The following is a 12,876-nucleotide window of genomic DNA, read 5'->3' as shown; positions in this document are numbered from 1 at the left end:
TCCTGCCAAATGCTAGTTGAGAAGAGACTACGTCTAATTTGTAATGCTTAGAAAAGGTGCTAATATTAGACCAAGATGCTGCTCTGCAAATCTGATCTACCGAGGCCCCCCGTTTTTCTGCCCATGAGGCGGCCATAGCCCTAGACGAATGAGCTTTAAAGCTATCTGGGGGATCCTTTCTCTGCGCCTGATAAGCTAGGCTAATAGTGGAACGAATCCACCTCACAATGGTGGATTTTGATGCTTTCTTCCCCTTATTAGGACCCCCGTAAAGGACAAAGAGTTTATTATCTTGTCTCCAGGCCCTAGTCATGTCTAAGTATTTAAGAACCATCTCCCTGACGTCTAAAGGTACCGTCACACTAGACGATATCGCTAGCGATCCGTGACGTTGCAGCGTCCTCGCTAGCGATATCGTCCAGTGTGACAGGCAGCAGCGATCAGGCCCCTGCTGTGCTGTCGCTGGTCGGGGAAGAAAGTCCAGAACTTTATTTCGTCGCTGGACTCCCCGCAGACATCGCTGAATCGGTGTGTGTGACACCGATTCAGCGATGTCTTCACTGGTAACCAGGGTAAACATCGGGTAACTAAGCGCAGGGCCGCGCTTAGTAACCCGATGTTTACCCTGGTTACCATCGTAAAAAAACAAACAGTACATACTTACATTCAGCTGTCTGTCCCTTGCCGTCTGTTTGCTGCACTGACTGCTGGCCGCAAAGTGAAAGTGAAAGCACAGCACAGCGGTGACTCACCGCTGTGGCTGTGCTCTGCTTTCACTTTGCGGCCAGCAGTCAGTGCAGCAAACAGACGGCAAGGGACAGACAGCTGAATGTAAGTATGTACTGTTTGTTTTTTTACGATGGTAACCAGGGTAAACATCGGGTTACTAAGCGCGGCCCTGCGCTTAGTTACCCGATGTTTACCCTGGTTACCGGGGACCTCGGGATCGTTGGTCGCTGGAGAGCGGTCTGTGTGACAGCTCTCCAGCGACCAAACAGCGACGCTGCAGCGATCCGGATCGTTGTCGGTATCGCTGCAGGGTCGCTAAGTGTGACGGTACCTTAAGTTATGGAAGAACAATTCTTTTTGGTTTCTAGGGAACTGGCAAAATGATGGGAGTACTACTTCCTGATTTATATTTGAAACCGAGACCACTTTAGGAAGGAAACCTGGATCAAGCCTTAATACCAACCTATCATCAAATACTTGCAGATAGGGGTTTTGGATGGACAGGGCCTGAAGTTCCCCCAATCTTTTGGCTGATATAATGGCCAGTAAAAAAACTGTTTTAAGGGAGAGATTAGCAATGTTTATATCTTTCCCTATATCAAACGGCTCCTAACATAATTCGTTAAGGACTAGGTTAAGGTCCCAAGGAGGGACAGTTTTCCTGATTAGGGGTCTCAGCCTCAGAACTGCTCTAAAAAACCGAGCAATCCAAGGGTGGGCAGCAAGGGAAGAATCATAAAACATGCTGAGGGCTGCTATCTGGACTCTCAAGGTACTTGGTTTAACCCTGTTCTTGAATCCCTGCTGCAAGAATTCAAGAATTCTAGGTATGTTGGGGTGATCAACATCGATCGTTGTGTCTCCACAAAAACTGCAGAACTTTAAGATAGATTGCCGAAGTCACCGGCTTCCTACTTGCTTGTAGGATGGAAATTACTCCTTCCGATAGGTCTCTTGCCTTCAGGATCTGCCGTTCAAGATCCAAGCTGCTAACTGCAGATTCCCTGGGTATTGATGAAGAATCGGACCTTGGGAAAGCAAGTCCTTTCTTTCTGGAAGATGGTAAGGACTGTCTACTGACAGCGTCTTTAGCAGAGGGAACCAGCTCCTCTTGGGCCAGAAAGGGACCACCAACATAACTCGAGCTCTGTCCTCGCATATCTTCCTGAGGACTCTTGGTACCAATGCCAGAGGGGGGAACGCATATAACAGACCCCTGCTCCATGACTGAGAGAGGGCATCTACTCCGGCCGGATCCTCTTGAGGGTTCAGAGAAAAAAATGTTCTGACCTTTGCATTCCGTCTTGTCGCACATAGGTCCACTGTCGGGGATCTCCAGCGTTGACATACAGTCATGGCCAAAAGTATTGACACCCCTGCAATTCTGTCACATAATACTCATTTTCTTCCTGAAAATGATTGCAAACACAAATTATTTGGTATTATTATCTTCATTTAATTTGTCTTAAATGAAAAAAACACAAAAATAATTGTCCTGAAGCCAAATTGGATATAATTCCACACCAAACATAAAAAGGGGGTGGACAAATGTATTGGCACTGTTCGAAAAATCATGTGATGCTTCTCTAATTTGTGTAATTAACAGGACCTGTAACTTACCTGTGGCACCTAACAGGTGTTGGCAATAACTAAATCACACTTGCAGGCAGTTGACATGGATTAAAGTTGACTCAACCTATGTCCTGTGTCCTTGTGTGTACCACATTGAGCATGGAGAAAAGAAAGAAGACCAAAGAACTGTCTGAGGACTTGAGAAACCAAATTGTGAGGAAGCATGAGCAATCTCAAGGTTACAAGTCCATCTCCAAAGACCTGAATGTTCCTGTGTCTACCGTGCACAGTGTCATCAAGAAGTTTAAAGCCCATGGCACTGAGGCTAACCTCCCTAGATGTGGACGGAAAAGAAAAATTGACAAGAGATTTCAACGCAAGATTGTGCGGATGTTGGATAAAGAACCTCGACTAACATCCAAACAAGTTCAAGCTGCCCTGCAGTCCGAGGGTACAACAGTGTCAACCCGTACTATCCGTCGGCGTCTGAATGAAAAGGGACTATATGGTAGGAGACACAGGAAGACCCTACTTCTTACCCCGAGACATAAAAAAGCCAGGCTGGAGTTTGCCAAAACTTACCTGAAAAAGCATAAAACGTTTTGGAAGAATGTTCTCTGGTCAGATGAGACAAAAGTAGAGTTTTTTGGGCAAAGGCATCAACATAGAGTTTACAGGAGAAAAAAAGAGGCATTCAAAGAAAAGAACACTGTCTCTACAGTCAAACATGGCCGAGGTACCCTGATGTTTTGGGGTTGCTTTGCTGCCTCTGGCACTGGACTGCTTGACCGTGTGCATGGCATTATGAAGTCTGAAGACTACCAACAAATTTTGCAGCATAATGTAGGTCCCAGTGTGAGAAAGCTGGGTCTCCCTCAGAGGTCATGGGTCTTCCAACAGGACAATGACCCAAAACACACTTCAAAAAGAACTAGAAAATGGTTTGAGAGAAAGCACTGGAGACTTCTAAGGTGGCCAGCAATGAGTCCAGACCTGAATCCCATAGAACACCTGTGGAGGGATCTAAAAATGGCAGTTTGGAGAAGGCACCCTTCAAATATCAGGGACCTGGAGCAGTTTGCCAAAGAAGAATGGTCTAAAATTCCAGCAGAGCATCGTAAGAAACTCAATGATGGTTACCGGAAGCGGTTGGTCGCAGTTATTTTGGCTAAAGGTTGTGCAACCAAGTATTAGGCTGAGGGTGCCAATACTTTTGTCTGGCCAATTTTTGGAGTTTTGTGTTAAATGATCAATGTTTTGCTTTTTGCTTCATTCTCTTTTGTGTTTTTTTATTTAAGATAAATTAAATAAAGATAATAATATCAAAGAATTTGTGATTGCAATCATTCTCAGGAAGAAACTGAGTATTATCTGACAGAATTGCAGGGGTGTCAATACTTTTGGCCATGACTGTAAGTCGTTGAAGACCTTGCTGTTTAGCTCCCACTCAGTGGGTGATAGCTTCTCTCTGCTCAGAAAATCCGCAACCTGGTTCCTTGAGCCTTCTAGGTGAACTGCCGAAATTGAAAGTACTGATCTTTCCGCCCATGCGAAAATTTGATCTGCCAGACGCTGTAGTTTCGGATGTCTTTGTCCCCCTTGATGGCGAAGAAATGCTACCGCCGTCGTGTTGTCCGGTAGGATCTTTAGATGCTTGTTTTCCAACAGGATTCGGGCTGAACACAAGACTTTCCATACTGCATGCAGCTCCCTGTAACTTGAGGAATTGTTGCTGTCTTCCAAATTCCATTGTCCCTGGTAGTATCTTCCGAGGACGTGGCCGCCCCAACCTTGTTGGCTTGCGTCCGTAGTTACCGTGACTGTTGGAGCTTGGATCCATGGGACGCCGACCTGGAGATTTCCTGGCACCATCCACCAGCGTAGGGATTGTCTGACCCAATGGGATAGGCAGAATTCTTTGTCCAGCGAAGACTGTCTTCTGTCCCATGCTGTGAGAACCGCTCTTTGTAACTGCCGGGAATGATATTGGCTCCAGCTGACACATGGGATGCAGGCTGTCATTGAACCCAGGATCTTCATTGCATCCTTGAATGATACTCGACTTTTTGAAAACTGACGGATACTTTCTATCAGGTCGGACCGCCTCTTGTCCGGAAGAAATGACTTTCTCACCTTCGAATCTAGTATGACACCTAGAAATTGTATCTCTGATTTTGGAGTTAGGTGTGACTTTGGCCAGTTCAACACCCAACCTAATTTCTGCAGTGTGGTAATTACCAACCGACAATCGATCTTGAGCTGCCCCACTGAGTCTGCCACCAACAGGAAATCGTCCAGATAGGGTATTATGGTGACGTCTCGCTTTCTTAGGTAAGACACAATTTCTATGATGAGTTTTGTAAAAACTCTGGGTGCTGACGCCAGTCAAAATGGAAGGCAACAAAATTGGTAACGGAAGATTCACCCTTCTTTTTCTACCACAAACCTCAGATATTTTTGATGATCTGGAAAAATTGGTACGTGATAATATGCACTTTTTAAGTCCAAAGTACACATTACCACATCTTTTCCCAATAGGGGAATTGTGGAGCGTATAGACTCCATTTTGAACTTTTTGTACTGTAACCACTTGTTTAGGGGCTTGAGATATATTATGGTTCGGGATTCTCCCGAAGGTTTCTTTATAGAGAAGAGACCTGAGTAATGACCGCTTCCTATTTGGTGTGGAGGGACGGGGATTATTGCCTCCATCCGGAGGAGATCCTGTAGGTCTCACCACATTGGAGAGACCGAAGAGACGGGCGTTGGAGACAAAGTATCTTTCTGGGGGAAGGGAGTCAAATTCTATCATGCACCCCTGTGAGATAATCTGGAGAACTCAAGGACTTGCGGTAATTTTTTCCCATTCGCCCAGGTAGTTCAGCAACCGCCCCCCTATCCAGGTGGCGTCATTTTCTCCGGAACTCTGACCTAGAGCTTGAGGGACCCGACTCCCTATTTCGGTTCCTATTTTCTCCCCCTTTCTGGTAGCTCCATCTGCCTTGTTTCCCCTTGCCCCTATAGTCTGATCTGTGACCGTAATAGGGTCTGCGAAAGGGCTGGAATTCTTTCCGCTTTTCCTCTGGAAACCCCTTCTTTTCATCAGAAGCCTTCTCCAGAATATCGTCTAATATGGGACCGAAGACCCTGCCCCCTGAAAAGGGAATAGAACATAATTTATTTTTCGAATGAACATCTCCCGACCAGCTCTTTAACCATATAGCCCTTCGGGCTGTGTTTGATAAAGATTGGCCCGTAGCAGTGAACCTAACCGATTCTGCAGTAGCATCTGCAAGAAACCCGGTTGCTAGTTTGAGTAGAGGGATAGCTTTTAAGATAGATTCTCTAGCGGTTCGGGCCGACAACTGATCTTTTAAGTCATCAACCCATAAATGCATTGGCCTCGCCACAGATGTTGCCGCTATATTTGTGCGTATCACTGCAGCAGAGCTTTCCCATGCCCTCTTTAGGAGTCCATCCGCCTTCCTGTCCATAGGCTCCTTTAAGTTTGAGGAGTCCTCAAATGGTATGAAAGTTCTTTTAGACACCTTAGCAAGTGGAATGTCGATTTTAGGTATATCTTCCCAATCCTTGACCTCCTCATGGTCAAAGAGAAGACAAAGTCTAAAGTCTCTAGGAATGGAAATCCTTTTCTCTGCCTCCTCCCACTCCTCTAAAATCATCGAGCGAATGTGGGCATTTACAGGAAAGACTTCTGATGTCTGCGACCGCAGCCCCCCAAACATCTCATCCTGAATTGATTTAGTGGTTGAGGGCTCCTCAACCTGCATGGTCTGCCTAACCGCTCCCAGGAGTTATTCTATATCATTAGACGAGAATAAATATTTTTTCCCTTTTAGAGGAGGGTCTCTACTCGAATCCTCCTCTTCCATATCAGATTCAAAGGAGCTGTCCTCAGATGACAGATCCGACTCTCTCTGCCTTTTTCTGGACCTGGGAGGATCCTGGGAGTCAGACTGGATATATTGACGAAACGATAAGTTAGAAATTGAAGCCTGCACTTCTTCTCTAACGATGGCTCTCATGCTCGTCATTAGGGAGGCCTGTTCCTCTCCCACAATACGACTAGTGCAAGACTCACAGAACGACTTCTGCCAAGAGTCCTTAAGCTTTACAGCACAAATAGGGCACTTGTTAGTCTTGCCGGTCTTCTTACCCCCCGATGAGGGAAGCCCCTAGAATAAATAACATAAAGACCGCTGATGGTATCTTTATTGGGGCTATAGGGAGCATACCCCTAAGTGGGGACTCACATGTGTCTGGGTGTCCTGCAGTGTGTCGGATTTTGTTTCCTCCATACTGCTGCTGCTACCGCTGCCGCTGCTGCTATTGGCTAGGCTGAGAATCTAATGCGCACCCCATAGACCCCACATACCTCCTTTATCCAGAGCTGTCGCCCCCTGTCCTGGAACTCCTACAGCGTAGGAGCGAAGAGGATGCCGCCCGCTGCTGCCGGCCGTGACCCAGAAGTGACGCGCGCAGCCTCCGTGAACCGGAAGTGTCTCGCCGCACGGCGTTCCTGGCCAGTGTTGAGAGATGCCTGCGCCTATGATAGCGGATCCGCCTGCGAAGGGAGCGTCCTTGCAGGACGAACATGGCAGGTACATCTGGGGCTTCATCTCGGGTCGAGAGCCCCCCAGGGGGAAGCGACCCTATCCACCAGGAGCAGTGCTGCACTGGGGCTGCTGAGGGACCCTATTACTCGGGTGTCAGCAACGCAGAGACCATCTAGTGGGAAGGAAGAGGCCGAGCCCCCCCGATCCTCACTCTCTGCACGGGACAGACGGAACTCTCATCGTTCCCATCCACAGTGGGACAGGAAAAACACTGAAGGGTGGAAGGGGGAGGGTCCTTTTTAACTCTCGTAGTTTCCTGTCCCACTATAGATAAGAAGGACATCCTCCATGGTGCTGTCAGGTGGTGACCTGGAAATATGTTTTTATGTTCACGCACGGGCGGTATAAACTTCTGTGAAGCACTTGGGGGATAAAAGTGCTCACCACACATCTAGATAAGTTCCTTAGGGGGTCTAGTTTCCAAATTTGGGTCACATGTGGGGGGTCTCCACTGTTTAGGCACATCAGGGGCTCACCAAATGCGACATGGCGTCTGATCTCAATTCCAGCTAATTTTAGCTTGAAAAAGTAAAATGGCGCTCCTTCCCTTCCGAGCGCTGCCAAACAGTGGTTCCCCCCCTACATATGGGGTATCGGCGTACTCAGTACAAATTGGACAACAACTTTTGCAGTCCAATTTCTCCTGTTACATTTGGAAAAGTAAAAAAAGTGTTTCATTTTTTCCTTCAACATTGCTTTAGCTCTCATGAAGCACCTGAAGGGTTAATAAACTTCTTGAATGTGGTTTTGATCAGCTTGAGGGGTGCAGTTTTTAGAATGGTGTCACTTTTGGGTATTTTTGCTATATAGACGCCTAAATGTGACTTCAAATGTGAGGTGGTCCCTAAAAAAATTGTTTTGTACATTTTGTTGTAAAAATGAGAAATTGCTGGTCAACTTTTAACCCTTATAACTCCCTAACGAAAAAAAAATTGTTTCCAAAATTGTTCTGATGTAAAGTAGACTTGTGGGAAATGTTACTTATTAAGTATTTTGTGTGACATCTCTCTATGATTTAAGGGCATAAAATTAAAAGTTGGAAAATTGCAAAATTTTCTAAATTTTCTCCAAATTTCCGTTTTTTTTCACAAATAAGTGCAAGTAATATCAAAGAAATGTTATCACTATCATGAAGTACAATTTGTCACGAGAAAACAATGTCAGAATCAACGTTGAAGCGTTCCAGAATTATAACCTCATAAAGGGACAGTAGTCAGAAATGTAAAAACTGGCCCGGTCATTAACGTGCAAAGCACCCTCGGGGGCTTAAGAGGTTAATATGCTTAATAATTCAAATCAATAAAAAAAAAATTAGAAAAGGGTCTCATTACCAAAGTCCTACGCAAGAAACACCTTTGCAACCGTAAGGTAAGTCCACACAGGGAGTTTTTGCTGCTTTTTTATGCTAATTTTCAGCTGTTTTTTACAATACCAGCAAAGCTTATGAGATTTCAGAAATCTCATGCACATACATTGGTTTTGTGTGATCAGAATTTTGTGCTTTGCTGCGTTTTTTGGACATAGAGCATGTCACTTCTTTCAGTGTTTTTGCTGCGTTTTCAGCTTTTTTCACCAGTTGACTTGAATGGGTGTTGAAAAAGAGACGCAGGTATCATTATTTGTTAAATGTTTCGGAAAATACAGCTGCAGATTTGGTCACAAATCAGCAACAAATCTTAAGACAGAATCTGTAAAAGTTACTTGAAAATTTCTATGCAAATTTCACCCTACTTCATTACAAAGCATACAACTGGGACATATCTAATTTTCATGCAGATTTTTTCGCAAATAATAAAATAATAATAATTTTATTTATATAGCGCCAACATATTCCGCAGCGCTTTACAAATTATAGAGGGGACTGGTACAGACAATAGACATTACAGCATAACAGAAATACAGTTCAAAATAGATACCAAGAGGAGTGAGGGCCCTGCTCGCAAGCTTACAAACTATGAGGAAAAGGGGAGACACGAGAGGTGGATGGTAACAATTGCTTTAGTTAGTCGGACCAGCCATAGTGTAAGACTCAGGTGTTCATGTAAAGCTGCATGAACCAGTTAACTGCCTAAGTATGTAGCAGTGTAGACACAGACTGAAGAGACAATGACTGTCACATTCAAGAGATCTATACTCATTAAGTCAAGTGTCAGAAATAATGAATTCATGATGCACATATAACAGCCTCATGAATTCACTATTTCTGTCACCTGTGCAGGTGAGCATAGATATGCCGTGTGACCACCATTGTCCTTTCTATTTGTGTGTAATAGATTATGTACACAGAAGAGAAAATGGAGGTTATACAAGGCAGTTCTCTACTCACTAGGTCAGGTTTCAGAACTAATTTTTTTTTTAATGACAACAGACCAGTTCAGAAGAGTTCTGTACTGTATTTCCGCCATTTTCTCTTCAGACTGCAACTCAAGTCAAAGCAGAAAGAAGAGATTATGAAGATAATACATCTCTTATTTTTGGGCCCACCTCAAATCTTTATACTAAAGACACACAAAGGTGCATTTTTTTTCTAATAACTACTGGAGATATGATGTGGCCCAAAAATTAAGTGTGTGGCGAAGTTTCTTGGCGCACGGTGTGTGTTGCCGGCGGCGATAGACACAATAAACCAAACATAATTGTGGTAAATCAAACTTTTTTTATTTTGTTAACAACTGAAATTATTTTTTACTGCGCCGGCTTGGGGTAGAGTGATGTAAACGGGGGGTGTGAAGAACTGAGGCCTGGCTAACCGTGGATGACGCAGAGGTGGCAGGAGAAGGGGCAATGAAACTAGAAGGGTCTGGAAGTTCGGGGATGGGGCTTGACACATGAGAGGCTTAAGACGCACTGGAAGGGTGAGACAAACCTAACATTACAGACACATTGGTAGGTGAAGGGGGGGGGGAATGCTAAGAGTCCTGTTTTTTTTCTGGGTTTTTTTTTGGTTTGCGTGGTTGTGGGAGCTCTTGGTGGGCTCATATGCCGTGGCATGGTGGCGGGTGACCTGTCAGGGTCCGGCTGCACTGTGTCAGAGTCCATAGTGCTCATAGAGCGTGCAGCCATGCCAGAGTCCATAGTGCTCATAGAGCGTGCAGCCATGCCAGGGTCCATAGTGCTCTTAGAGCGTGCAGCCATGCCAGAGTCCATAGTGCTCGTAGAGCGTGCAGCCATGCCAGAGTCCATAGCGCTTGTAGAGCGGAAGGCCATGCCAGGGTCCTGCTGCATCGTGGGGGTGGCGGTACGGAAGGCCATGCGAGGGTCCTGCTGCATCGTGGTGGTGGTGGTACAGAAGGCCATGACAGGGTCCTGCTGCATCGTGGAGGTGGCGGTACGGAAGGCCATGCCAGGGTCCTGCTGCATCGTGGAGGTGGCGGTACAGAAGGCCATGCCAGGGTCCTGCTGCATCATGGTGTCAGTGGAAGAGGTCCAAGCAGGAGCAGCGGATGTCATGGTGGTGGTGGTGGGATGTCCAACTGCACTCAGCATGGTGGTGCTGTAGTGGTGTCCGGCTGTGGAAGGAATTGAGGTGGCCGTGCAGTGGGATGCAGCAGAGGTCAGCATTGAGGACAATCGTGACAGTGAAGGCACAGGTGGATATGCCCCCACTGTCTGCTGGAAATACTGACTCTGCTGCATAGCCTGCACGTAAGCAGCATTGCAGGCCTGCATGACATTCAGCTGGAGATGAGGAGTAAGGTGTTCCGACATACCCCGCTCAATTTGGTTAAAAAAAATGACGAGCTGGCCTCTGGAGGTCGGCTTTCACTTGATCAAGGCTTTTGGTGACCTCCTGGATACGTGCATTCAAGAGGTTATGTGAAACATCCATTCGGTCACCTATAGCCTTGATTGCTTCGTGTAAAACTGAGCTCAAGTGCAAGAACTCGGGCATGAGTGACCTGTCCGAAGCCCTCAGCCGCTGCCGGGATGAGCCCCAAAAAAAGGGGCAGTGGAAGAGGACTGCGAAAGGGGAAGACCTGATGGACCAGCTCCCTGGTCTCCAGTTAGTGTGGAAGGCCCACTTGCTGCTGCGCTGCTGGATGGCTGGGACGGGTCCGTGGCTGTCGGATGAAGGACTGCTCCAGAACCTGGGCCGACAGTCGTGCTGTATGTGCTGTGAAAAAAGGAAAAATAAAATTATTATCAAAAATTTACCAGACGCAAAATCCTGTGGAATTTAAAAATACAGATTATGGAAATACAATACAACCTAAAGCATGTGATAAATACTTACTTTCTCTGGGCAAGGATCAGTCTTAAAAATGCCAGAACACGATGGTATTTGTACGTTCGGATCCTTGCTCCTGAACCACTGGGAACACGGCTCTCTTGACGCAGGTCCTTGTTGAAGCGGTCCTTCATCGAACGCCAACGTGTTTTGACTTTGTCCACTGTTAAAAAATAACATTATGGTCAGAAAATGGACTTTTTGCCATGCTCAGACAACTGTGTGTGATGAGAGAAACTTCGGAGAGTTTCTTTCATCACACACAGTCGAGTGAGCACGGCCAAGGTCTCTGCTGCTTCACACTGCAGTGCAATACTTACCAAATGCACTTCGGACCCGTGCTGGGGCATTGTCCCAGCCATCCCACATCGCTTGGGCCACCTCATTCCATAACCGCCGGAGCGTGGTGGTGTTCGAGTGCAGTGGATCCCAGCTGTCTCACAACGGGACGTGCTCCTGGACCAGGGTGATAAGGAGGTCATTGTCTATCAGGTCATCGTCCCGTTGTGAAACCTAAAAATTAAAGAAAGTAATTAAAGTTTGCTATATTACATAAGGAAAAGAAAGAAAAAAGATGCTGAGAAATGACATGAATAGGAAAGTCAACATACAAATGGATTCCAGAAGAAAAAAGTTAAGAAATACGAGTGGAAAGAAAGGAAGATTCAAGAATATTACACTGAGGACAGTCAACCTTGTATGTGTACCTGCTGCCGTCTTTCCACCGGACCTTGACTCTGCTGCTCCTGCCCTGTCTGTGCCTCAGTCGAAGAGCTCTAAAAAAAAGGAAAAATCAAATTGTCACATGTGTCGATGTGACAGTGAATACTTACCAATCTGACGAGGCAAATACTCACCTCACTGACATGCTCCACTTCCGACTGTCGTGGCCGAAACTTCTCACCAGATGAAGAATCCGAAGAAGACATTCTGATGCATGTAGAAAGAAAGAAATGGCAGAAATTAGGTCATGTAGAGACAGAAAATACAAAATAAAGGCATTGGCTAGGATATACTCACATTGTTCAGGGTCTTGTCCTCCAAGATGTGGCCTGTCCGTGTCTTGTCTGCTTCAGAGTCTGGTGAGAAGTGACCTGCAACTGTCCACACCCTCCCTTTTATCACCTTGATGGTAGGGGGTGGCTTATCAGTGTCTAGACATGGTTTTCTCAATTGAAACGCATGCATTCAAAAACGCGACCAAACGCATGTGCTTAAAAATGCATGTGTTTACATCGACAGCAATGGGTTTTTGAGACACAAACCTTGCGCAATCGAACGCATGCGTCTCCTGGCGGCAAATAGAGGCCTCTAGAAATTACTACATGTTGCATTTCCACGCCAAGACGCAAGCATCGAAATGACGCATGCATCGTCAAACGCGGCCAAACGCGAACAAAAAAAAACGCATGCGTTTTTAATGTTAAATATAGGAAAACACGGCGCATGCGTTTTATATGCAGTACAAACACTGCGGCAAAAAACACAAATGTGAAACCAGCCTAAGAACATTATTCCCACTGCCTCTCCATTTGTAAGAAAATGCCTAATTTGATTACCTTGGCTTATCTATGGACTCATCACAATTCCCACCCCCTAACAAATGTGCTCCCGTAGTATTCTTTAAATGTGCTTGTTTCTTATTAATCTATTTGTAATCTTGCCTGAAGAAGGAGCCACTGTGCTCTGAAAGCTTGCAAACATATAATT

At 45.7% G+C, this 12,876-nt stretch overlaps 1 protein-coding gene across 1 annotated transcript in view; it reads left to right on the top strand.

Annotated features, from left to right (window-relative positions):
* TRPM2 (transient receptor potential cation channel subfamily M member 2) overlaps window positions 1–12,876 on the top strand; it is a 1,329,765-nt gene that overhangs the window by 882,611 nt on the left and 434,278 nt on the right. The gene's annotated exons all lie outside the window — the stretch shown is intronic.

Source organism: Ranitomeya imitator, chromosome 7, assembly GCF_032444005.1.
Source record: "Ranitomeya imitator isolate aRanImi1 chromosome 7, aRanImi1.pri, whole genome shotgun sequence".
Taxonomy (NCBI): domain Eukaryota; kingdom Metazoa; phylum Chordata; class Amphibia; order Anura; family Dendrobatidae; genus Ranitomeya; species Ranitomeya imitator.
This window is presented reverse-complemented; position numbering and strand designations above follow the sequence as displayed.